Source organism: Taeniopygia guttata, chromosome 4, assembly GCF_048771995.1.
Source record: "Taeniopygia guttata chromosome 4, bTaeGut7.mat, whole genome shotgun sequence".
Lineage (NCBI taxonomy): Eukaryota > Metazoa > Chordata > Aves > Passeriformes > Estrildidae > Taeniopygia > Taeniopygia guttata.
The window spans coordinates 4,812,212-4,840,145 of record NC_133028.1 but is presented as its reverse complement, the minus strand read 5'-3'; the positions used below and the strand labels follow the sequence as shown (position 1 = coordinate 4,840,145).

The 27,934-nt window shown below is 38.5% G+C and overlaps 1 long non-coding RNA gene across 3 annotated transcripts; it reads right to left on the bottom strand.

Annotated features, from left to right (window-relative positions):
- Positions 1 to 397: 397 nt before the first annotated feature.
- On the bottom strand, positions 398 to 27,863 carry LOC140683893 (uncharacterized). 3 transcript variants are annotated; one of them, XR_012055489.1, is made up of 4 exons: positions 26,411 to 27,021; positions 17,243 to 17,320; positions 6,603 to 6,720; positions 398 to 1,903 (listed from the first exon to the last, which is right to left on the bottom strand). It is a non-coding gene; the product is annotated as an uncharacterized lncRNA (long non-coding RNA). The 3 variants fall into 3 exon arrangements; XR_012055490.1 differs by lacking the exons at positions 398 to 1,903; positions 6,603 to 6,720; positions 26,411 to 27,021 and adding exons at positions 12,006 to 15,408; positions 27,696 to 27,863; XR_012055488.1 differs by lacking the exons at positions 398 to 1,903; positions 6,603 to 6,720 and adding an exon at positions 12,006 to 15,408 and having other exon boundaries at positions 26,411 to 27,013.
- Positions 27,864 to 27,934: the final 71 nt, after the last annotated feature.

Here is a 27,934-nt window from a genome sequence, read left to right as displayed (position 1 = left end):
CACACCCTTTTCCCAGATTTCTTTGTGATGTGCCGGCTGCTTGTCTCTCCTAAAGGGTTACTTCTACATTATGGGAGGAGAGAGGGAGTGAGACAGAAATGGAAAACAAAATATTGATTAGGAAGCTGTGACTCACCTACAGATGCAACATTTATCTGTTTCCTTCCTATGGGAAGGATATTGAGAAAAAAAAGTGCAACACAGATCCCATCCCATTTTCAATAGTTTTGCCATGGTGGATGTCATTAAGTCACAAAATACAAAAAAAAAAAAAATTGGTCTTTTGCTCTTGTTTTTAATTATCAAGCTGTTCCTCTGCTCCTGTTGAAGACACTGATATATTTTGCTAGTCTCAACAAAAATAGTCAAATGAATATTTCTACCAATGTGAAGAGGATTTGATGAAGTGCACTTTTCCTTTTTATTTTTTATATTTACCATATACATAATCTAACACACACTTTGTAAAACTTTGAAAGAAGGGCTGGAAAATCCCCCCTTTTTATTTTAATATGAAAATTTTTGACACTGTTAATATTTATTTTCTGCTTGAGGTCCATATCTTAGGGAGAAACTCTTCTGACTTGGTGATGTTTGATATTGTTATCAGATAATTTTGTACCAATGCTTGAATCTGGGTCTGGCTATCTATCTTTAGGAATCCTTTCTTACCCAATGCTTTTGCTTTACTTGTGACTGGTGCCCTCCCGTGCCATCCTAAATAAAGTCTTATAATGAGATTCATATCACATGACTGGAAGTGCCTACAGATGTAGATATCTACATATGAGGCAGGCATTTAAATGTTCTTTGTACTCATTGGGATGACACAGTCACTGTTGGAGCGCATTTTATCTGGCTTAATTTGGATGTCTTCATCAGGCTGAAAGGAATTGTGTCCTAGAAAAGTCCACTTCTTCTCCTGGATGTAAATGGAGTGACTACAACAAGATTAAATGCAGTCATACTTGTAAATATCTCAAGTTTAGAAATATAAAGTTAACATTTTCCATTTTCTACTGTTTTTTAATCATTCACTAAAGTTAGTTATTCTCTTTTCCTAGCTTAAGGGCATTTTAAAAACACAACCAACCACTTCTTTCCCAAAGATACATTCCTCCAAACAATTTTTTATTTAATCTCTTCTCCTCATGTATCTGTTGCTTACATCCATCTAAAAAATTACTCTCAGAAGGAATGTACTGCTCATTTTATAATTGGATCCAAGACCTAGTCAGTTGAGTTTTATCTTTTTTTTCCCCTGTAATTATATTTATAGCAATTATAATTATACCCTTATGTTTCTCAGCCTCATTGTTTGCATTCAGTCCTTTGCCTCCAGCCTTACAATAAACACAGGAAGCCCAATTGTCTGCATTGTCTCAGACTTTTTCCTTCCTCCCTATCCTCCTGACAGGTTCTTGCTCTAAAATATTCAAAAATAATCAGACAGTAATTTGAAGAATCAACCTCTACCTTATTCCAGCCCTACAACTTCGGTCCATATGTATAAAACAGTTCTGCAATTGCCTCTTTCCCCTTTTTGAATCATTAAATAGACTTTTCTCCTATGAAATGAAGCTGAAACAGAAGATAACAAATTGCAGAAGTGACAAGCAATCACTTTGGTAAATCTCACATTGTGCTTTTATCTTGTTTCAGATTTTACCATTATTTTTCTGGTGCAGTACATGCTTTCCCTTATTAATTTGTCTACATTTCTCCAACAAAAGATGAACCTCCATCATTTCAGGCAGTCCATTCATATGGTTGTTGTAAACCATTTTTTGCTTCATCTGCCCATTGTGCAATATTTTTTTAAATCCCATGCTCTTTAACAACTTTGATCTCCCCCAGCTGGTTCCTCACCCCAAAAGCATTCCTTCAGCATCCTGTCTTCCTCCTGAAGAAACAAATAATTTGTTTCAACATTTGTCCAGTGTTTTACTAATGTCTCCAGCAATGACTGCAGGTCATAGTCAAGGCAAGATACATGTCTTAAACACTTAATATCAAACATTTTCTCTTTTCTTTTCAATTTAATAAGCAAGATCTTCCACTATCCAGTCAGTGGCATCTTTCCCCAACATTTTTGACAAATATATTCTTTTTTGTGAATATGCGTGGCGATAATTCTAACAAATGCTATGAATTCCACCCATTCCAGTTCCTTTCCAATTGATAGTTGTACACAAACCCCTTGCACATATTTGTATGGAATCTTCTCTAAGTCATTGATCTTGATTAGCATTAGTCCCAAAGGGCTTTATTTAGATTGATTCACCTCTTTGTTAGCACTTTATGTACCATGCTGGCCTCATACGGACTATAATATAAAAATTGATTTTATAGGTCAGCCATCAAAGGTAACAATTTTAAGTCCTGCCAGACTAAGCCACATGAGATTAGAAATTCATTGAAATGCAGAAAAAGAATCTTACAAGCTTGGCCAAATTTAGGATTGTGGTGTCTGGTGTGTCAAAACAAACATATACACAAATATACACAGTAGTGTGCATATAATGTTTTGTGAAATCCTGAGGGGAGATTTTTTTTACTTGGAAAAGTTTTATTATCCTCTTAGATTCAAAAGTGGAAAGTTGTAGTCTTACATTATACAGCACATGTGGAGGTGGTTTGTTATTTTCTAAAGGCCTCCTACAGGAATACTTATTATGGATTATTTACAAGTTTTTTATCTATGTATAATGGCCAATTTTGCAGGAAGAATTTCTTCAGAGATCTCTGGGATGGTCAGACTTTTCATCCACATTAATGTTAATTAACACCTTTGAGCCTATAAGCCATGCCTATCAGTTGTTCTAAGCACAGCAGGACCTGCTGGACAAAATTTTGGGGATAGCTGAAAATTTCCATCTCAGTGCCCTGCTATGACACATGGAGAAAATTTAGTTTCATCTTCTCACTTCTTACACTAACTTCAGGACCTGTGATCCTGATTATCGACCAGCATTGACTAGGTGCCTATTTTGGCTTTGACTTTTGTGCTTGACAACCAAATCAGAGCTTTTTGGCAAACAAAACATCTATTTGGCCAAAGCTGTTGGCTGGTGGAGCTCCTCCCTAGGGAGCATTCAATTATAAACTCAATAAGCTGCTGCCAAGGAAGGAGCAAAGCTTCTGGAGTTTGTTTCTATACTGAATTTTCCAGACAGCTCTGATGCAGAGCTCCATCCTGGCTGTAAACACATTTGAGATCAGTCTCACCCTTGTAGAAGTTTGTCACGAGATTCCATGGTACTTCAAGAGGGCTGGGTAATGTGTGTGGGGAGAGCAATTGAGTAAATGAAAAGGGTCGAGTCTCCTGTGAGATATTTCAGAGAGATGAGTCCTTCAGGAGGAAGCTGCAGCATGGTAAGGGCATGGCCAGCACTACTCACACATTTTCTGAGAGGTGTGTGAGTGACCTCAATGCATCCCTGGAGCTGTTTCCAGACTGCTGTGTCGTGCCATAAGGATCTCTGCAAGGATCTGTCCTCTGGGACGTGTTTGTGGCTTATTGCAGCAGAATGGTGTCAGCATGGCCACTGACTAAATTGTAAGTCTTAGAGAAGTGTGAAAACACATTCTGAGGGGTCAATAGGAGCCAATTACAGAAATACAGATGGCCTACATGAAACAAAGTTGTGTTTGAGTTCTGTCCTAAACTGAAGTATTCTCAAGTCTTTATATTATGCTGCAGCAGTTAACCATATACTTAAATTTTCCTCTATCTGCTCAAGCAGCAATGGAGAAAGAAATTACATCTTATTCTATTTTCTTTGAGAACTGTCTCAAAGTTAAAGCACAGTACAGTGGTTACTCTTTCTGAGATGAACTGTGACTGACAAAAAATTTTAAGCTTTTAAGGTTTTGTGTATAACTTGAAAAGTCAGAGTAATTACTTTGAAGCCAAGGAAGCATTCACATGCTTAAAAACTTTGTTATACTGAAAAGTAAGAATCCATCCAGAGGGTCATGGTTAAACAGCTGAGTTTCCTGTAAGTAGTTTCCACACTCAGTCAGTCAGGAATATTTTGTGTCTTAAAGAAAGATTTAGATAGGCTATGCCTCTAATGACTTTATAAACCATGTATTCAGTAAGTTCCTCTGAGGATAATGTAGAATTTAACATATGTGGTGCAAAACCCATTATTTATCCATGGCATCTTGCTTAATGTTGTAATAGTCCTCAGGGGCATCAACAGAAGTTGCATCTCTTGCTCATGGCAATTTCAGAACTTGGAAACAGTGCTCCACAGTGTTTAATGTGCAGCCAACCCAAAGCCTGTGACTCTGGAGCATCAAATAGGCTGTATGACAATGGCTGAATGACTGGGAGGAACAGATTTCCCTTCACAAATTAACATATGAACTATAATAAGTCTTGGTTTATTTACTTGAAATAGAGTAAGTCTAAAAAGTTGGCTGGAAATCACATAGTTACAGAATCACAGAATGGTTTGGGTTGGAATTCATGGAATAACCTTGAACACTTCCAGGGATGGGGCAGCTACAGCTTCTCTGGGCACCCTATTCCAGTGTTTCATGAACATCAGGAAGAATTTCTCCATGAGAGGGGTGGTCAGGCATTGTAATGGGTGGCCCAGGGAGGTGGTGGAGTCACTGTCCCTGGAAGTGTCCAGGGAAATACTGGATGAGGCACCAGTGGTTTGGTCTGGCCAGTAAGGCAGGGATAGGTTGGAAGTTGGACTTGATGACCTTGGAGGTCTTTTCCAGTCCTAGTGATTCTGTGATTAATTTTGTTTTGAAAACAATAATTAGGATCTCAAAGAGAAATGCTGATATAAACCTCCAATACTGATATAAACCAAAAGACCAGTTCAAACCCTTTATTATATTCAATAATAAAGCAGTTATTATCAATATCTCTGCAATGAAATTTATATCAGTGGTGTCCAAAATAAATTTAAAGTTGCATAAAATTTGCTCCTGCCTCAAAATTCTAGTTTATTTTACAAAAGCTAGTGTAGTACTTTACAGACTTTGTATACTGGAATTGCTGCTTTCAGTGTGGACTGAAATGTCTGTTACTTGTTTTAAAGCCTTCTTCCAACAGTGCTTTGCAGAGACACTCAATTTAACTGCAAAAAAAAAAAAACAATTAGCTCTTGATGTAGAATAGCAACAGTCATGTCAGCACAATGTTGTTCCTGAACTAATACTTCTGCTTCAGTGAGGGCAGCCTTGTTCTGCTCCCAGAACATGAGCTGAGGCTGGTGCACGAACCTGAAATGTGCAGGTCTGGGGACTTGTATTAATTGAGAAATATTCTATCTTCAACTCAGAGCTGCAGAGCCTGATATAGATAGAGAATCATTTATATATTGCATGGAAAGAACCCCTAGAAACCTTCAGCCTTTGAATCAAAGTAGGACTGTGGGCGACTGTCACCCTGTTCTTTTAAAAGTTTTAAAGTTATTTTAAAAGTTTTCTATGCCTTCTAATGTTTACATATTTCTACTGGAGTTTCTCATGCATGTTCACATAAATAATGATTGTTTTGCATTCTCTGTGGGAGAATTGATGGTCTGTTGGTTTGACCAGTGTGGCTGGAGAGGTGGCAATTTCATCCTCCAATCCACTGCCACTTTTGGAATTCTATATATTGAGAGGTCAGAAATAAAGTTTCCTTCCTTTTCCTTCTTTTGCATATTGAGTGAATGCACGAGTTATTTCATGTTGTAGTGCTACAGGCAACCACGAGCCATAGAACTGGTAATTTTGCCCAGCCAAGTCTTAAAGTTCCAGAGTGGAGATTTCAGTCTCCAGGAACAACCTCTTCCTGTGCTGCATGACTTGAACCTCATGGATGCTTTAACTCAAGATGAGAGTGTATCTTTGGCTTCTACTCCATCCACAGTAATTTTCAGGCCATTTCCAGCAGGGAGTTCCCAGGCTTTGCAGAGCTCTGTGCAAGATTTAGGAGTATCTCCCACCTCACATGAAAAACTTCAGAGTCTCCTTGGTGGACTTTGCAAGTTGTCTCCTGACTAACAGAGCTCCAGACTAACAAAGTCAGGTGGTCTGAAACTGTACATTTTGGTACCTCAGCCTCTTGACTTAATTTAGCATAATCTGCAAGTGAGCTGAAAGTTCTCTCTGCCCCATGGTCTGGACCATGGCTGAGGATATGAACAGTGTGAGCATCTGTTGCATTCAGGACTAGTGCCACTGCTAAATTAATCTCATTTTCCTTAAAGCCACCTAAATGGTCTCATGGTTTAGTTAAAAAAACTCATATTCAATTAATATCTCATGGAAATTATCTGTATCCCACTGTGTTTAAGGCAGATACCATCAGCCTCGAATGAACACAAGAAAAGCATTGCCTTATGTGAAAGACTTCCTGCCACTCAGTTTCATCACTCAATTTTTCAACAGAATTTTTTGATTTATTTATATGATTAATTAGTTATATATTTTTGGCAGTTTTTTTGCTGTTGACTCCCCACAAGAAAGATGTTTCTATTGTACTGCCCAGTTTTAAATTATGACAATAATATAACATTAGAAATAGCTAGGATTATTTTCTATAGTGTAAGAACTGGAACTTTAAAGAGAACAGTGGAACAAATTACCTTTCTTAGGTGTTATTGATCCCAGAAACCCAAACAATGAAAAGGTTGCATGGAACATCTATTGGACAAACTTTGCAATAGAATTTAGCAGCCTCAGCTGATACGAGATGATGAAATACTAAAAAAAAAAAAAAAAACCAAACAAACTTAATCAAGGCACCAGATAATCTAATTTTTTTTCCCCTCATTTGAAGCAGCATTAATATCAGTGCAGAAATTTTTCATTTAATGCAATTTAAGTGCCAAACTTTTAGATATCTGCTGTGGGGGTCTTATCACTTAGTATTAGATGGATGTAGATATTCATACCTGAAGTGCTCACCAAAGTTTCTCTTTACAGCTGTTTTATGCCCTGCATAAGTGTTTGATGTGGGAGCCTAGCTAGCCATTACTAGTGAGCTACACCAAATGCAGTAAAGTTAATTTATGAGGGTTTGTGTGTGCCCTCAGCTCTAGTGTTTCCAGCTGATTTCAAACTCCAGGGAGAAATGCTCTGCATCACCACAGGTAGCAGCAACCCCTTCAGAAAGAGCAGGCACATCTGAATGTCTATAAAATGGTCATGTCAGTTTGGTACCGAGGAAGATGAGGATTATTATGATCTGTCATAACTGGGGCAGACAGACTAGGCAGGAAACCACCATCCAAGTTTAAAATTGACAGTGCTGAATTGCCAGCACTCCTGCTATTACCAAAAAGTGCACTTTTCACTCTCACATGGACAGCCCTCCTGAGCTGCATCATTTCTAAGAGTTCACACTTTGGTAATGCTTAACTCCCCATTGGGAACTTAATGGACCCTTCCAATTTGCACCAGCTGAGTGCCAGTGGGATGTGACATCCTGGGCATTGAAACACAGCTTGCAAAGAACATGTTGTTCTCCAGAAAATCCTGCCCTGGAAGGTAGATATCTAAATGTTTTTTCAGACCCCTTAATCAGTGGTATGATTCTCTCTGTGTGTATTATTCTCCATGGAGCACAGGTACTGCAAGAGATAAAATCAAGTGGCGAGGTCTCAGAGCACACAGAACTGACTAAGCAGGTCCTTCAGGGAGTGCTGGCTGACTGCTTTCTGCCTAATCTATCCTGTTATTAAAAAGACATCATAAAATCCACCCATTCACAGATGTTAGAAATCTTAAGCACGTCTTAAATAACACAGAGCAGGTGCAGCTCATCACTGACAGTCAGAAAAGTTTTTCTTATTTAAGAAATGCTCGCTATGATTTCAGGTCTGTTTTATGCCTATTAACAATTATAATAATATTAAATTCAAATCAAAACTTCCTCAGATAAACTTAGCTTATTGGCAAATTTGAAATATTGAAGTTTACTACTATTATACTTTTCTAAAGTACTGTAAGACCAAGACAGCCAATGTCAGATGCTGGCATTGCTCATATTGATACTTCAGTAGCTGTGAATAAAATAAAATAAGCAGATAAATAGGCCGTATACCTAAATTGGAGCAGCTTCACAGAAGTCAACACACATCTGTCTTTGTTACAAGCAAAGAAGTGAGGGCACTGGCAAGTGAAGAGCCAAATGGGCAAAAAAATCCCTACAAGTTCAGCATTTCTGAGAGCATGAAGAGAACTGCAGGGAGAGTGAAGGGGACTGTGGGATAAACAAAATTGGCCATCATATTGATTAAAAGAGTAAGTTGTTTGTTTTTGCCTTTGACTCCTGGGATGATAAATGTAGGACTCCGAAAAGAGGCAGAACAATACCATTTGCTTAAAGGCAGCATGGGCAATGGGCTAAATAGAAAGAATTCTGCACTGACAGAAAGGAATGGCAATGAAAGTCCCATAGCATGACTAATCACACACTGCATAGCACAGAGAGAGGTAATTCACAGTTCCAATGCATATTTAGTAAGCAGGAAAGGCTGTTTTCATGCAGAAAGCCCATTTTGGAATTCAGAGCATGGGGGCTAAGTTGCAGCTCTGCCTCTGGTGTGTTATTTGCTGTCCTCCTGAATTAACTCTCTCTGAGAGTGAGATAGCAACACCTTTTCATCCATCCTCATAATTTCTGTGGTGACACTTTCACACAAGTCAGGACCTGACTTTAAGAACTTTTAAAATGTGGATCTAAAGCAGATTCTAATCTCTATGGGAGACTGGAGGAAATAAATGTCTGTGACACATCTTGGGAAGTACAGGGAAATATTGGTGGTTTATTGTTCTGCAAGGGAGGCAGGAATTCTCATACATCAGGACATCCACCAAGACTTCTCAGAAGTATCAGGACAAAGGAAAATCTCAAAGGAGGTTGTTGCCAGGGACAATGGAAAGAAAAGGTGTCTTCTTCCCAGCATTTTCCCCATGGAAAAATAATGAACATATAAAACTGCAAACTGAATAGGCTGGAAATGGATCTTTGTGCAATGGGCAGGACAAAAGTGGGAATCAATTTCTGAATACCTAATCACAGAGAGCAGTAGAATGGTGATAATGAAAGTATTTGAGATAAAGGGCTTATCAGATGCACCAGACACACATGGGGACATGTACAGACCAGTGTGCAAAAGCTGAAACAAAAAGGTGAGCTGAACAAAACCAGACTCAAGTTGTCAAGGTCAGAAAAAATACATAATGGAGATGCAACAGCTTGGGAGACAGGAAAAGGTTTTTTCCTATCTCTTATTTCTATTTAGATTGTAAAACCTGACATTCAAGACCTCTTTCTGGCTTTGAAAGGCTTTTTACTTTTAAGTGAAAAGCTGGGATTTTTAGCTGCTTGACTTGGACTTGAACTTTTTACTTTCCATATATATATATTTTTTTTACCTTATTGCTAGGCATAGAAACAATGTCTTTCTGGATGGCATGTTGGCCAACTCAAATATAAGCCTGAAAACAGAAGGTTTGCATCTGGAGTGCCAGGTGCAATACAGGAATGAAAACAAAGTTTCTGGATGTTCACATCTTTGAGCTTGCTGTGTTTTTTTTTCCTCTTTCTCTACAATATATTACTAAAAGATTGTGTATGTGAGGCATGAGGTCACAGGGGTCCTTCCTGTCCCATTCATCTCTTCCCATTCCACTTTCTCCAGCCATGGTCCTCAGCCTCTCTAGGCTGAGGATGTCACAGCTGTGTATTTACGACTGTGACACTGAGATAGTGATGATGTGGAAATTTATTACCAAATATCTTCATACTGAGTTAGTTTTCCACATCTGTGCAGCAACAAGAACTTTCAAAATTTGGTAAGAAAAGAGGAATTAGATAGTACCTGCATTCGAAACTCAGGTAAAGTTTACAAATAATGTAAGCGTCCTAGGTCGTGGCAGTAAGAGATAATTTTTCTTTATTTTTTAATGTAAGACATTTGATGTGTTATAACAATTGTGAAGCAGAACGTGCACCAGTCTATCTTTATGTTAAAATATACACATAGACATTACTGAATTTTGATACTTTTATTTCATTATTTCTGTCATCTACCATTTTATCTGACTTGAGATGGGAGGTCTTCCTTCCCCAGTTGTGCCAGCTCTGAATATAAATACAGTGACAGCTTAAACTGTAGTTAGGTAGAAGATATTAATCTACAGTCCTTGACCCTCCCAGTGCCTGTTCCAAGCTACACCCTTTACTATAGAATTATGGAACACCTATTTTCAGTGTAAATTGTCATTTTTTTCTGCAGACGGCTTTAAGGATGAAAAGAAAATAAAGCCGAATTAATGTAAAAAAACCTGGGGGTGAAAAGAGAGATATTAAAACAGGAGTTAAAGGACAAGCAGAGAGAAGTACAAGAGCAAGAGCAGAGCTGAAGAATTGTAGGACAGAAAAGGTGACTACAATAATGAGCCCCTCAGCTGCCAAAATCCTGCCCTGGATTGTGAATTACTCAGAGCAGCTCCAGGAATCTGAGACCCCAAACTGGGCTACTTGGTATGCTTCCTGCCACACCAGGACCAGGACTGCACTTCCAGCTCCCAGCTGCCTCACAGCACTGCTGTGGATTCAGTTCTGGGAGAAGAACCAAAATATTTGTCTGTGTCTGTGTGTGTGATGCACAGTGAGTTCCTTTCTCATCTCTGTGAAAAAACTGTGAGATGGGAAAAAAATATAATCAAGGCAATAAAATCAACACCAAACTGTCTGTGTGTGCTGGGTTTGGCTGGAGTAGAGTTAATCTGGTGTGGGGCCTTTTCTGCTTTCCCAGCTGCCAGGATGGGGAGGGCTGGGGGTGCCTGGGAGGGTGGCAGGAGACACAGCCAGGAAAGGTGACCCCAGGTGACAAAAGGGATATTGCAGACCTTATGGCATCATGCCCAGGATAGAAAGTGGAGGGAAGAGGAGGAAGAGGGAAAATTAAACTTCTGCTTAATTCTTCTAAACTTCTGATCTTTTTTCTTGTTGAAGAGGAAGAAGGGGAAAGACCTCCTGCAGAAATAGACCACAACGAGGCTGGTGAGGGGCTTGGAACAGAAGCCCTGTGAGGAATGTTTGAAAGAATTGGGGTTGTTTAGCCTGGAGGAGAGGAGGCTCAGAGGTGACCTTATTGCTCTCTACAAATCCCTGAAGGGAGGTTGTAGACAGGTGGGGTCAGTCTCTTCCTTCAGGCAGCAGTGACAGAACCAGAGGACAAAGTCTCAAGCTACGTCTGGGAAGGTTTAGGTTGGATATTAGGAAAAAAATTTCACCAAAAGAATAATAAAGTAGTGGAATTATCTTCCCAGAGATGTGGTAGAATCACGATCTCTGGATCTGTCTAAAAAAAAGATTGGGCATGGCACTTGGTGCTATAGTCTAGTTGAGGTGTTAGGGCACAGGTTGGACTTGATGATCTTAAAGGTCTCTTCCAACTTCATGATTCTGTGATTCTGTGATTCTGTGAATGAGGTGTTAGATATCAAATTATGCAATTGGCTGCTCCACTAAATCTGATAATGATACAGTAATAAAAATTATGAAATACGTACACGTTACTGGCTGGATGGAAAACCTTGTTGTCTAGTGCTGGAAAATGGATTAATGGCAGCTAACTTGGGTTAGTGGACTCAAAGGACTTAAGGTGGAAAGTAAAAATACCATTTGCCCTTTGATTTCTGGATTTCACTCTGTTGATATTTTCAATATTTCTGCTACAGCTAAGGGATAGGTCTCTGCTTTGAATGAAGGCTGAGATTCATATTTAGAGTATTTTTTGGTTTGAGTTGTTTTCTTTTCAGTAGCTGGAATTATTCAGAAAACAACTGAGATGGCAAAAGGAGATGTCCAGTGTTTTCCAGTCACAGGGATTTGCACACTCCCTGTGTATTTTTCAGCACAGAAAAGTTTCCCTTGTAGCAAGTTTAAGACTTTGAATAACATATTTTTCTTATTTATGTGCAGTTAATTCCTAGCTTATGTTCCACAGCTCCATAGAGCACAGACTGAATATAGTAGTTTGGGACACAAAAAAAAAACCAAACAAACAAACCAAAAGATCAAAACTTTGCAAGTGCAATTCTTCACTGAACAATTTCTCTTTCCAATCTATACTCTGATTTGCATTTCATATACATACGTTTCCACATCTCTCTCTATAGTTTTTCAGTTTGAAGTTTAGCAAAGACCATTGCTGGAGGGTTCAAGTAAAATGTTCCAATGATTAATTATTTTCACTCCAAAGAAACATGCCCTGTGTTGTTTGAACAAACAGTTGCTCTATCACTTGTTGTGCCTATTTTTACCAGAGAAAGTGCCTCGTTATTGAACTATTGTTTCTTTCTGTACATACAACCTTTTGCAAATCTTGTGAGTGATTCCCTGTGTGAGCATCAGCAGAGTGGAAGAGAATCACATTTCTCACAGCAGGAAGGGGATGAAGGGAACTTCCTATCTTTGGGGGGTTTTATGTAGTTATTTTTCCCTTTCTGATGCCAGCAGCTGCAGAGCTGAGGGATGTTCATGTAAAGAAGGATGTCAGTGTGGCAGCTTGTAAAGAACAGTGCAGGGTGTTTGAAGAAGCTGTTGAAAGAGAACCAGTGGCATGAGAGAAGCATGCAAAACCCCTTATAGCAACAAAATCATTGTAGATTAGAGAGAAACAATGGGACCAGGTCACATCCCAGCCAGGGAACTGCCAGGTTTGTCTCTCAGCAGTGGAAAGATGCAGCCATGGCTAATATCCATCAGAATAACCAAACTGAACGCCCTGCTCTGTTCTCAGATCCTCCTTCCTGTGCACTTCAAGGAGGTGTTCCCTGCAGAGGATCCATCCTTCCCTTCAGGAAAATAACCTGGCATTTTTTTTTGTTCAAGGTGGAAGTCATTCTTTGTCTTAGCGGAGAACTTTCCCAGCTGTGTGAGCTGAATCGATTTTAGGCAGAGGAAAGTGAGTTTTTTGTGTTGGCAACAGGGCTTGGATCTGGTTTCTGATGCACAGGTGAACTTGTCTGTGCAACTTTCTCATGAGAGGAGAGAACAATATAATTTTTAAAACAATAAAAGGATGGGCACCTGAGAAATTGGAAAGTTAAGTCATTCAATCTCTTTTCCTTTGACTGATATTTTATTCATGCTAATGTAGATCCAGACTTTTACTATAATGCATTAGTTAGAAAGACAATCTAGAAAAGTCTAATTACTTTTTTTTTGGTAATTTTATCTCTTTTCACCTGGTTGGCTTCTTGCTGGTTTAGCAACTTCCAGAGAGACATCTGGTCCTGGTCCAAACCAGTCACAGAGATGAAGAGCCCAGAGACAACAACAAGATAAGAGTCAGTAGGATTGGGAAGGAAGCAGTTTATCTGTGATTGGGAAAAGAGAAATTTTTCCATGACTCTTTAATTTAAGATTTTAAGGAATTTTTTTAGAGATTTTTGTGTTGGAAATATGATATAAGCTAACGTTGGATAGAGCACTAAAAATCCCTCATAAATTAACAAACTGTGCTATGCTGTAGTAAGTAGTTATCCCTTTCCAGATTTCTACTTTTTTTTTTTTTTTTACACACCATTTGCCACATAACAGCTCCTGGCAGAACACAGCACTGTCCTAAGATACATGAAAAGTTAATGGAGCTTGATTTCAACAGCACAGAGACAAAAATATGTGGTGGAAAAATATCTTAACACAGAGTGTTTTGTAAAAGCCTCCTGTGTCTCATAAGATAATATCTTACAACATCAATTTTGTCCTTGTTTTCTGTTAGCTCCATCCTGCCACATTATCTTTTAATGAATCTCCCGTTTTGCTGACCTGACTAGTGACAAATCCATTTTCCTGTTTCAGGGAATTGAGTAGAAACAACCTGCAGAAGACATCCAGATTTCCAGATAACCTCCAGTCAAAAGCCTCTGCTCCTAAATCTCCCCAGCTGAACAGGATGATCCCCTGCTGCCATTCTGGATAACCCCAAAATATCCTGGCTGATGTAGAAATGGATGAACAAGACTAGATGTTGCCACCTGTCAGTGACATGGAAAGATTTATCAAATCAGGCAAAAATGGATAAAAAAGAAAATAAGGAGGAATATCCATGGTCATGGTGTTATTCACTGACAGTAGTGGTAGATCAGATCCTCTGCTATCCATCTTCCTTTCTGCTCTATTTTTATCTCTGGCACCTTTCACCTGAATTTATGCATTTTTTGGTAAATTTAAGTAGACATTGACAAAAATTTTCCTCTAAAATGTTAATTTTTTCAGATTTTATCATCCATTCTTAAATATCATACTATGGCAACATTATAATAATTCAAATCTCATTTTCTGTGTACACGGGAGCCTGGACAGCTGTGTGCTAAAAGATAATTTTCATTGCTAAGAATAAAGTATCACCATTCTTATAATGCAGATATTTTAATAATAAAAAATATATTGTCTCCACTTGGAATAGTTAAGTATACTTTAATTAAGTCAAAACTTCTGAGTTTGTAAATGATTTGAAATCTTTTTATACCAAAACCATTTATGGGGTATTTGGGCTTTATAAAATTAGGCAGTGTACATAAAATAAAATAAAATAAATCACCCAGAAAATACAGAGTTTAAAAGCCTCTAGAGGTGGTAGAGCACAGATGTTTTAAAGATCATTGCTTAGATCTCCCCCAAAGTCATCTGAGTCTTATTTTGGATCAGCCTAAGAACTTGTGTTTGTCTCCTGCTCACTTTACTGGAACTTTGGAAGAAAACGAGTTCTATTCCTATACCTGTATCACCAGTATGCAGGTTAAAAATTTACCTAAGCAAGAGCTTTAGAGGGCATGTAAAGAAGGATAATCTGATTTTTTAGGAAGAAAAAATATCCAGAAGAAAACCCTGCAGAAAAAAGTTCAAACTGGGCTACTATTTAGCCACCTTTGTTTAAGGACAGTCTGGAATATACTGCTCAGAATTCATGGCAGCATTTAATTTTATCTTTACATTAGGTGACAGTCTCACAGGCTTAGTGAATGCATCTGGGCTAAAACAGCATTTCATAACAAATGCCCTGGAGAATCAGCTGGTGGTGTATTTAAGGTAATACTGCATTTATTAGCAGAATTTGAATAATTCAAAGAGGTTTATAGCTGGGAGTGAAGGGAGTTGTTTTCCACTGATCTAATATAGGAACTTTATAACACATGGGTCCGCTGCCACAGGTGCCCACCTATAAAACAAATATAATTATATTTATCTTCCCATGTAACATCAATTAAGGTTTTTCCTCTGTCAGACACTTCATGAAGTCCCTTAGTCCCAGCTCTGGACAGGAGATAAACACTTCCATGGACTCTGAGGGGCATGGGGTGTGTTAGGCTGCCAATCTCCACAAGCTCAAGCTGTATTCTGGTTTCTTTTTCCATAGCTGTTTTGTCCTAAATTACAAGAATTAGAATTTAATAACAGGGAAAACAGACATTTAATTGGCCAAGTGTTGTATTTTTTATGCCAAAGATTTGCTCCCTCCTGTATCTACATTCCGTATTTTTGGTTACTTTAAAGAGAAAGAGAGAGAGAAAGCCCGAATAAACCTGATGGAGTTTTCTCTGTAATATCCATATCTGACAAAGTCACTTAACAGGATTTTTGCTGTAATGTTTTCCACCCAAAACCAGCTAAAAACCCATCTTCAACTGATTAGATTTTAAAAATTTCAGTTACCCTGTTTTTCTGCTCAAAGAATTTATAAGTGGCAAGAGCAGGGCAAAGAATCCAATAAGTTTTGAGCAAAGCAGTAATGTCTGAGAGGATCTCGGTGTATCCAATTTTTATTTTCATGCTTTAGACATGAGAACAAATGTGAAGAGTTTAAAAAACAAGGCACTGGGCTTTACACCTGAGACTGGATATTAAAAACTATTAGATCTTCCCAAAGTAGCTGGATAAATGCACATGCAGCTCAGCTGTGCCACAAATCAACACCACATTTTGTATTCAGTGTGTTTGTGCTGATCACAGCTTTCAGTCAGGTCAATCTCATCTGCTTTGTTTACTAAACACCACATGTATCACACCATGCCAGTTTTTATTGATTTGAATTTCATTCAATTCCGCTAAATGCTAGAAAATGCTGTGGCTGCGTCTGGCACTTCAGAATAAAGCTGCCAAGAGTTGCACATAAACAGCAATATTTTTGAAGTTAAAAGTATTTAAGAGCTGCTGTGACAGCAAGCTGAATGGTCAGTGCAGAGGAGGCTCTCATTCTTAGCTGATGCTCTGTGTTATATTCTGTATTCCCAAATTGTATCTGGGCCTAAAAACCATTCTCTAACCTCGGTCCAGCATCTTGAAACATAGTCCTGTATGCTGCTAGCAGCTAAAATGCAAGTGTGCAGGTCAGCTGCTGAGAGGGAGAATAAAAAAGAAACCTAAAACTTGAATAAAAAATCAACCTAAAGCTGTTTAGCACAATAAATGCAAAGGGATTCACCTGCCAAGGACCCCCAGCTCAAAGCTTGCAGGTGGTCACCACACCAGGGACATGCAAACAACCTCTGAAAGGTGATCAGAGCTTTTTATAGAAGTGAGCTGATCTGGGCTGCTGGGCTGTCCACCACCTTGGTCCCTAGGTCAGATCCATAGGTCTCATACAACACCAAAAGTTCAGTATTTGAAAATATCAGAGGTGTTTGTGAGAATTATTGTGAGACTCCGGCCAGTCAAAAAATTCTCAGGTTGTTTCCTTGTTAGAGCTGCAAAAGCTGAAATTTCTTTAGGGAAAAAAAAAGCAAAACAAACCAACCAAACAAAAAACAAACAAAAAAACCAAACAAACAAAAACAAAAAACAAAAAACACCAAAAAATTGAATCCAAAATTTATAACCCTGCTTAGAGACAAACAATTTGGAACCAAAACTCCATTTTTGAGTGAGCATCAGCCAAATCTCTTCCAATTATTGCTTGGAATGCAGTCAGACAATTCTTTCTGAAGTCATGCTGAGTTTTTCAGAGTGCTGACACATGAAGTCCCAGGTGAACTGCAGTGATGGGTTATTAGTTCCATGAAAATCAGGGATCAGACTGCTTTGCTTTTTATGTCATTGCCTGAGCTGACTTGGCCACGATCCCTCCATGTGAATCTTTCCATACTCCTCACTTATATAATTAATATTAAATTATTGGGGTGTTAGTCACGAAGTTCCTCCAACTGGGTGACCTCGTTTGACCTATAAATCTGCCCTATGTGGAAATCAGACCCATGAACTTACCTCAAGTTCATTCAGCTTTACTGAATTCAAGGCAGCTCCAAGTTGGGTACTTGTGGTGCCAAGTTTAACATTTCACATCTGGGAAAAACAGGTAAGTCTGAAAGGAAAGTGTAAGAGCTTCCATTGCTTTCCCACAAGAGGTCAATTTGGTTATTTATTTAGAGAAATAAGACATTGCCAGTCATCAGCTGAGTACTTCAGCACCAGAACACAATCTGGGAAAGAGGAATCAGCTCAGCTCCTGAGTGACCTGAAAAGCTCTGTACAGTTCCATCATCTGCTCCCAGGCTTGGGCACACAGAGCAGCCCAGTGAGAATCCCACCCTCCTGCACTGTGCACTCGTCCCCTCTGGAAAGTGTATTAGAAAATATATCTGAAAAAAACTGGATAATCACTGACCTGATTTTTTTTTTTTTTTTTTTTTTTTTCCCATTCCTTTTAAACCCCACAAGCATTGTGGCCAATCCACATGAAAATGCTGATATTTAAAATTGGAATGAAGATGATTAAACCAAAGCCCACCTCTTCAACAGAGGCAGAAAAATTACTAATCTCTACTATAACCCCTCAGGTTCATTCACCATTGGGCTCTTAGGCTCTTACTTTACCTATATTAATCTCCAAAAAAGATTTTTTAAGATTATTAGAGAAATCCGTCTCCTATTTCTTTGTCTTTGCACCTGCTTTCCTGCACTGTGTTCAGTTACTGAGCTCAGAGCAACACTCTCCTGAGGTGAAAATCAAATACAGGACACAGGAAAAGGATTTTTTTGTGTGTTTGAGACAGAGAAAAGTGGAATGGGCTTGCTTACAACAAATATCCCTAGGTTAATTAAAATAAACTTAAAATTGCTTTTGATCCCAAAATCAAATATTTAATTTAAAATTCTGTATTATATTAACCCTTCCATTTATTTTATATTTTAAATGGAATTTAATTTTTAAAACATTTTTTACAGCGCCAACATAAAGCACCATTAATTTTTTAATATTTATTATACATTTTTAATATAAATTTGCTCCCTACTTCTCACCAAGTAGCTGGAATAACTTCTCCTCTTCAGATAAATTAACTTTTGAAACTATTTATTCATCTGTATGTAAATAGAATGGACAGTTATTCAAACTCAGCACAGCTGAAGAGAAAAATAATATTTCCTCTCTTTGGCATGTATTTGAAAAGTTATTGTGATGGTCCAATGTAAACAAAAAAAAAAAAACAGAAACAACAACAAAAACAAGAAAAACATTCCTAAGTATTTTATTTGTTTTATTTTCCTGTATTTCAACAGTGATAATGATTTCAAAATAAGATCTTCTAACTACAATGAAGACAATTTTTTTTTAAACTTGAAGGTTAATTCCCAAGAGAAGAATATTCATGGTCACATTAAATCTTTTTTTAGCATCCTGGAGGCTCCAGTTTATATGACTTTTGTCCCTGATTTCTTTTACAGAAATACCCCAAGAGTCATTTCAAGAGGCATTTGTGTCGAGCTGGGAGCCAGCAAAGCACTTAACTGGGCATGTTTAATAAAATGCATTGAAATCCCTGTGCCAGCCTGCAAAGTTGAACTTAAGAATGTGCTCAGCTGCTCTGATGAATTACAGCAGATCAGAAGTTTTATCATCACCAGAGTCTGGAGAGGTCAAATTTGTCACGTCTTCCCTCTTTTTTAGCCTGTTGTTGAAGTGAAGCTTTATAACTGGAAGGTTTTGGACTGTGATCCATCACTGGAAGGATGTGGAACATGAAGTCACTTGATCACTCAGTTTTAGCTTTTAAATAACAGTATTTGTGGCAAGCACATTTCTCTCCCTCTCAGGATTTTTCATAGAGGTGCACAGAGAGAAATGAAAGAGAAAACAATTTCTATTTCTGCTCCTTGTTTTTCCTATGTGGAATGTGTTTGGAGTATTGTTTCCCTGGGGTGATTGCTTGGTTGGATTCTGGTGAGGATTGTTTGAGCCTGATGGCCAATCCAACCCACCTCTGGCTGGACCCTCAGAGAGGGTCACAAGTTGTGTTAGAGTTAGAGTCAGAGAAAGTAGTATGTAGTTTTAGTATCTTCCTTTTATATAGTATGTTAATGTATTTTAGCATAGTTATAATAAAGAAATAATTCAGCCTTCTGAATTGAGTCAGACATCGTCATTTCTTCCCATTGGGTTCGCCTGCATTTACAATAAGATGTTTGTAAACAGCCTTTGGCTGTCTGAAGTAGTGATTTCTAGCCCAGCAGTTGCTTTGATGGGGTCACTAGTTGCTCTTTTTTGTCAGCAGATCAAAAACAGGTGAGGTGTGACACCCTGAAGTCAGCCCCTAGCTCCAAAGCTTTACATCTGTAGGGCTGGGCTCTGTGCAGGAGGTGAGCCCAGAGTTATTCTGCATCCCTGGGGAGAGGCTGACTTTGGAGCAGTGCCTCAGCCCTGTGGGGTTTTGTGCACATCAAGTCACCCTTTGTCCCTCAGTGCCTCCAGCGTCAGTGGTTTGTGGCTTTTGAGCAGAATAGAGCAGCCAGACCCTGTTTGCTTTCCCAGAGCACAGCTGCATGGTGTTCACTCCCTCTTTCATAAAATCACGGAATCGTGGACTGGTGTAGGTTGAGGAGAACACAAAGATCACGTAGTTCCAACCTCACTGCCACAGGACACCTTCCACTTGAGACAGAGTGAGAATTTAACAGGATAAAAATCCATTTGGATTTAGGTGAAATGTGCCACTTTGAGGTTGCTAGCATAAGTAAAATATGCTGTTTAGTCTGGTAACTGCAGCACTAGTAAAACTGCCCTAGCTGAGGCGAAAGAATGCAAATTTCCAAGCTGAAGAGATAAGAGATAAGAAAGACTCCTAGAACCTTGAAACAGACAGCACAGAGTGACCCAGGAGGTTCTTTCTGTACTTTCTGACAAAAACTGGGTACAAGTGTAACTAGCTGTAAGTGTAAGGTGAAATCAGCAGAATGAATATCCATGAACCTATTGTGAAATTCTATGCAGATGTAAATTAGTAAGGAAGAATAAAAAGGGATCAGGAGTTCTCAGGGTGTGCATGTCCTTTGAAGGGGAACAATCCCTACGTGTGCCCAGGGCTGTAATAAACACACCATTCCCTACAAATCTTTATTGGAATTGTGGGGTCTTGATTTTTTACTGCAATTCACACTATCCCAGGCTGCTCCAAGCCCCGTCCAACCTGACCTTGGACAATTCCAGGCATGGAAGTGCCTTCCACAGCTTCTCTGGGCACCCTGTGCCAGGGCCCCAGCAGCTGCCCAGAATTTCTTCCCAAAACCAATCTAAACCTACTGATTTAATTGTTCCACTGCCCTAACTCAGTGCTGTGTAAGACCTGAGCAATCCTAATGGCGTCAAGATCATTGAAGGCATTGTTCTCTATTAAATTAATAGAAATAGAAATTAATTATCCAGAGTAGGACTCCCCCTGATCTCAGTCACCCAGGAGTGAAACACAACTGCTTTTATCTGAGCATCTAATGCCAGAAGAGAGGAAAAGGGTAAATCACTTCCTGTAGTACTTCTTTTTGGTGCTTAGCAAAAAAGTTTAGCTAAAACACATAAATCCAGAGACAGCAGTGGCAGAATTAATCAGCTGCAAGGCCAAGGCATAAAGACTATTTAGATATTCAGCTTCTATCAACAAGTTATGCAACCAGGTATATAATTATTTGAGTTTACAGGCACTTTTTGAGATATTTTTCATGGCAACTAATATGACTAAAGGTAGAGATAAGACTAAAGACTACAGAGAAGAATCTGAGGGGGTTTTGCCTTTTGTCATAAAATTCCATACGCCGCACAGTATTTATTTCATTACTCTTTTTTACGATGGAACATTGAATGCGACTGCTCTAGAGAAATTCTTGCCTTACAATAGATTAAAATTGAAAAACATTAAAGTTTATGGCAATAATTCTTCAAAGTATAATTGCCTTTCCATACCAGAGATTTTTTTTCGTGTGAAGCTATCAAATGCTTAATAGCAGACCTTTAAATAAAAGCAATTTTATTAAAGAAAATGTAAAAATACAGCTGCTTACATTATTGGCATCAACCCCTTGGAAGCTGGCTCATGGTGCAATTACTGCTTATTTCTAAGGGAGAAAAATAGAATAACTTTAGGAAATATATTATTTGGTATTTTTCAATATCATATAAATGTAAATGTAAACAAATTATTCCTGGAAAAAAAAATGACAGTATGTAAAGTACAAAAGAGTGGTTTCTAGTTTATGGCTGCAATATTCTCATCTGCATTTGTTCACCCACTCCAGCAAGAGGCTGAACACTGTGAGAGAGTGACAGGGAGCTCTGGGAGACCTTTTGGGAAGTTTCTCAGGGGAAAATGCTCAGCTCCAACTCATCTCCTTGATTTCAAGAGACAGCACAAATACATCTCAAAGAAAAAACCTCAACATCTCCTGGCAACAAACCATCTGCTCTGCAAAGCTGCAGGTCAGAGCTTTGCTGTGAGTTTTTCAGCTGTGCCATTGAAAATTCTCAGCAGCGATGCAGAAGTCATCCTGCAAAACCAATGATCAGTCATTAGATTTTCCTCCTACTTTTAAAAAAGCCTGGAGACTTTTTCATTTTTTCATGTTTTAGATAAAACACACTGGAAAGGGGAATTGGTTGTCAAGTTTGCAGCTTCCAAGGATTTTATGAGGGAACCTCAAAAGAGAAAATAAAGGGTGATAATGTTACAAAGAATGAAGTTAGTCTGATGGCAAATCACTTAAAAGAGGAATTCTTCAATAGAAACTGTTGGCTAAATCCTAGGTTATCAGCATCTGGCAGGAAGCAGATACTTCTTACTAAGTAGTAGTATAGGAGAAATGCTGAAAATTACATAGCTGCATCTTTTTTTTCTGTTTATTCACTGACCTTCTCATCAGAAATTCCTCTTTGAATTATAAGGTTTTGCTTTTTCTTCCAAGCCCAGAACAGAGGTTTCACTACTCATATATTAGCAAATGCTTTTCTAAGAAGCTTGGAAATGTCTTCCTGGGCTGGGCTTTGGGTTTGAGAGATGTTTTTCCATGGAAGGGGAAGGTTACACAGCTCCAAGGTTTGTGAGGCACAGAATGTATCGTGTGTGTCTGGAGAAAAGTGCCAGTGCCAGCCATTGGACCCATTCCCAGGCTGCTCTGCATCTCTTGTCTCATCAGGAATAACCTGCTTTTCTGCCCTTTATTTATTCACACTGTCAGGGATGGCACATGGACATGGCAAACTATTGGATATGACAAAGAAATTGCTGGATGTGGCATACAGAATTATCTCAGGATAAGACAAGGGATATGAGGGATGATGGAGTTCAGAGGTACGGAGAGGGGAAGTTTTGTCAGTAAATGGGCAAAGTCCATGGATAAGGGGAGGGGAGTATTTGGGACTTTTCTAGGGATAAAGTCTTACAGGCAAATCAAGGTAACCATGCTGCAGATAACTATTAGGCTTTGTACTGTGTATTGATAATTTTCTCTCTTCTTGGTCTTATTATTCCAGTCCTTTCTGTTGTTCTATATGGTAGCACTTCAATATTTACAAGCTGTATTGATTGCTTATTTTTTTTCCTGCTATACATCAGAACCCCCCCACTGCTAGAACATTAATTTGCACAGGCAAGACAAATGCACACGTTGAAAAATGAGATATTAATGAAACCAACATGTCAGGCTGTATGTGCCTATACTCAAAGATGTAAAATGTATTGTCCAAATTGCTCTCAATTCTGTTCTTCTTGCCTGGAAATTATATATATATATATATGTATAAAATTACATATATAGTAATATATATGTAGGGGTTTTTTGTGCTATAGAGGAATAATAACAAGGATTCTTCCTAATGCCTTTTGTAACTCAATGTAATGTGTACATATATTGTTGAGAAAATGAATGAACTGGAGAACTGAAAGTACTGTGGGAAAAGAGGGACAACTAAAGTCAGCCTGTTTGAAATTAATTTCAAATATCAAAGCTTCTTGCCTTTCTGTTGCTTTTGATAAACAGGCTGAAAAATAGGAAGGTGGTCAGAAAAACAATGGCAAAATGAAGTCTTAAGTCAAAAGAGGTGGTTAAGAGACCAAAACCTGGGTGGAAGAGATTATGAAATTCTCCGAGTGCACCTGATTTTCTGAGACTTATGCTCTGTACTTACTGCAAATACTTTAAATCAATCAACCATATTTTCATGATTTTGGGAAAGATGCAGGACTTGATTCCCCATTGCGGAGTTTGTGTCAGCGCCTGATTTTAGCCGATCACTGAGAAACCACAGAGGAATGGCCCAAACCTCAGAGCTCAGGGATGTCAAGGATCTGCCTGGCAGAGCTGCAGTCCAGCTCCAAAGTGAGAGCTGCCTCTGAAAGTCCCTTGGGCTTTTCTGGAAGTCCTCTGGAAGTCCCTGGAAGTCCCCACCCTGCCCTGGAGCAGAGGGAGCAGGAGGCTCTGTCACACAAAGAAGAATTTTCTCTCTCTCACAGCCAGAACCATCTCTCCACCAGGAGCTGCCTGGGGTGAATAACTCCTTCCAGCTCAGAGCTGGCTTGTGCTCATCCTGCCTGAGCTTAGTCTGTCTCAGCCCACCAGCACAAAAATTACTTTTTAAGGCCATTATTGTCACACTACATCAAATTCTTACTCTCACACTTTTTTTTTTTTCACCAGCTGGAGAGAGAGCATAATCTTTCTAGCCAAAGACCTAAAGGGGTGAGGACAAAAGACTAATCTTTTTGCTGAAGAACTCCCTTTTTGCCAGACCTACAGAGAATTTTCTCTACTATTTCTGCCCTCAATCAGGAGGTCAACATAGCCCTGACCCTGTGCATGCTGAGCTGTTCTCCTGCAGATTTAAATAAAACACCCCAAAGGAAATTCTGAAGTGGAACCACAGAGCACAGGTGATTCTTCCTTTTTAAAGTTAGTATTTAGGTAAGTACTGCAGACTTCAATTGTAAGAAGGTTGAGGTATTATTGTGAGGTCTTGACATGAAATAGCATCTCTAGATTTGGGTTAGCTTCAGTCACACACTAAGGATTAAATATTCTAAAAATAGTTGAGAATAACTCATTTTATAGAGGAATAATAAGAGGGGAATAAATTGTGATGCAGTACTGAACTTGAATTTGAAATATGGTTCATTTTTAAAAAGAATCTGTGCAAGGGTGATAGAACTGCTGTAGAACAGAACTTGTCATTTCAGAAATGCAATTAAGTAATCTTACTCTGAGCTCTTGGGTGAAAAATTTCCATTTAAGCAAAACACATCTAGGCAGCACATACAGTGAAAAAAAAAAAAAAAAGTCTAAAAGGAGTAATTCTGGTCAAGAACACTGGATGTCTGCTGAATATTTTGAAAGATGGATTTTGTCCATAGTGTGAAAGTTAATACAAAATGATCTGTTCTCAGAGGGTTCCATTAGCTTTCATTGCTAAGCCTGACCCTACGTGATAACACATTAATGCTGCCTTTGGACTCAGTCCTTCCAATAAGGAATTCTGGTTTTATCCACAGCCATCAAAATAAAAATCCAGCAGTGGAGGCCAGAGTCCATAAAACTGTTTAGTCAAAATATAATCTATTGATTTCATTAAAATATATGCTAATGACCCTTATTATTAACAATCATATTCAAAGGAAGGTTTCAAAGGAAGGTTTCAACTCTAAAGACTCAGTACAGTGTAAAAGAAAAGAGATTGTCTTTCTGCAGGGACAGACTAGCAATAATGAAGATATCATTGAATTATTTGATGAGGCTGTAAGCTGTACCTTTTTGAAAATGCCTTGTTTATCTTCTGTTAAAGTGCTTAGTTAGGAAAGGTTTTTCCCTCCAGGAACACAATGTTAAAATTTGCATAATGATCCTTTTTTTTTCAGCAGTTGTAATTATTAATCTTTTATATCTCAGTCATGATTAACATGAGAAAACCCTGTAAACCTGTCAGTAATACAGTGCTGAACTATGCCCATCACAGAGAATAGTGTTTGGTGTTACATCTGGCTCTGTGGACCCTGCAGGACCCAAAAGTGGTTCCACACAGCTGAACCAATTATCATGATATAAAGCATGAACAAAAGAACTCCTTTCAAAAAGAGCTCTAATGACACTCAGCACTGCAATTTCTGTCCAGCATGGATTTCTTTCTGGTACACAGCAGCAATGTTTTTGTGAGGACACTGTTTGAAAGTAAAACCAGTGCCCAAGGATTATTTACTGAATTGTAGCAGAACCAATTAAGTAATTGGAACAGGAAACCACAGTTTGCTAGAAAAATAGTTTGTGAGAGACAGAAAAAAAGTCCAGAACAAGTAAGCAGTGGACAAAAAGTTTATTATAAACAAGAGGAAATAGAGTGTGGAGAAACCAGTGATTTGATTTCCATCTTGGAGTCAGGAACAGGAACATGAACTAATGTGAAATCTTCAAAATTCCAGATGAGAACCATGACCAAAGCCTCACTTTCTAGCCACTGCTGCTTAAGGTACCCCTTCTGCCTGCAAAGTGCTAATTAATTTTTATTTACAGAGATTTTTTTCTATAGTTAACAGCCTCCTACAGACTTACTCCTGCTAGTAATATACACATTCTCCCTCCCAAAACAACCCAACTGTGAATCTCCAGATTGATCCAACATGACTCAGTCTGTTCTAATATGGGCACAACCAAAAGCCAACATGAATATATTACCCATAGCCCACAGCTAGTAAAAGTTTTTCCTCATAATTAAAAAGCTGTGGAAGTCCTACCACTCTCTTAGACCTGTGTTTGAGTCAGAAACTCTTCATCAACTGCTACTAAAAAATAAATTTAACTGCAGCTGAAAGTGATGAACCATGAAAATTCAGGACCAAAAACGATGTGGGATCTGCAGTTAATTAATAAACACCTAATCCAAAAATGACTGGGAAGCTCTAGCAGAAAACCTTACTAACCTTTATTGTCCTGGTATGTGCAGAGACACTGAAAGCTTTCAGCATACCTGCAGTTCTTGAGCTGTGAGCTGTCCACCAAAAAAAGCAGTTCTAGTTTAAGGCAGGCTGCAGTGTGCAGCTGTTGCTAAACAGGAGAGTGAGGGGAGGTTTGTGAAAGACAGAAAATAGTAATAATCTGTATTTGCAAGGAAAAGGAAATTTGCACACCTACCCTGCCCTTTGTATTCCCTCTTGCTCAGCTCCCCACGAGGTTATGTTGGCCAGGTTGCAATGCCATAACTCCCAGCTCCAGACTTTTAGAACACTGTGTGGAAAACATGAATGCCTAGGAGGTCATCCTGGGTTTCATTGTGAGTGCCATCAAGAGTTTGATGCTCCAATTCACAGTTTTAGGGACCAAAGTCTTCACTCTGGATTCAAGATTAAGTAATTAATTGCATTGAAAGTTTAATATTAAACTAGTTATTTAACTATTATACCTACTTTTTTATTCAAGTGCAAATCGTTACCTTCACTCCACCTATTTTAGAGAAGCAGAGAAAATATTTCTTACTCAGGCTTTAAGCAAAATCGCAAATTCAAGCACACCACATTTCTTTCCAGCCTTAGGACTTTTTTGCTGTATAATGAACCACTACTTCAAATGAAACATTTCATTTAGAAAACACTGTAGCCAGATTTTCTTATTCAAAATTATAATATTTTTCATCTAAAATATAAACCAAAACAAGAAGACACTTGACCGATGTCCTGTAGGAATGCCAAGAAAACACATTTTAAACTAATGTTTGAGGACTTTGGGTTTCTTCTTCTGATTGTTGATTTCTGTGCACCAATTTCACCAAGAGAATGACACAAATATATGTATTAAATATGCTGATTTGAAGACAGCAGGATTATCAACACGTCATAAAAGAAACCAAAACAATGTTCAGTTGTAAGAATGGCATGAATAAATCTGTTAAGTAGTTTAAGAAGTGTTTAATTAATGGAGCATAAATTTGAGCCTCTCTAACAAGGAAAATGGAACAAGAACTTAAATCTCATTGGCACTTTGTTATCTCAGAGTAGTGAGAGCTCTGCTGTGTTTTGCAGCAAAGTTAAAACCAGCTTTATTCAGAACAGGTGAAATCCTGATTCCATTAAACCAGCGGAGTGCACAAGATGTCCACAACATGGTTCAGAATTTTACCCCTTTAGGTTTCTTGATATCCAGAGGCTTTTACAAATTGTTATGTAAATCCGTGCATCTACTTCAAAATGTACTAATTTGCAGATACAGGAGGCAATCTCATTTTCCTACCATTATGACTGCAACCTGCAATTGTTGCCTGGAGAGTTTGGCTGGAATGGGTGTTAATTCTTCCACATGTGGATAAAGGTAAAAGCTGTTGCTCCAGTCATACCCTGTTTTATGAAATAAAATTCAACAACAACAGCAGCAGGTAGATGCATAATGAAGATCATGTAAAAGTATAGAATAGACAAAATGTTACCTTGGCTGTAGCCTGGATAAAGCCTCTTGCCTCAATTGGGGCTGACACATGAAATTCAGTCCTGGGAGCCTTCCTTTCAAGAAGTTATTCAATATCAGGCTGGGCAGTTTACTTAGGTGGTTATTGGACACAAAGTAAGTACACAAACACTTGGTAAGTTCAAAGGCTAAAAAAAGAGATCATTTTATTTGAGCATCTGGTATTTATAGAATTCTACATGTGACCGTGGATTGGAGGAT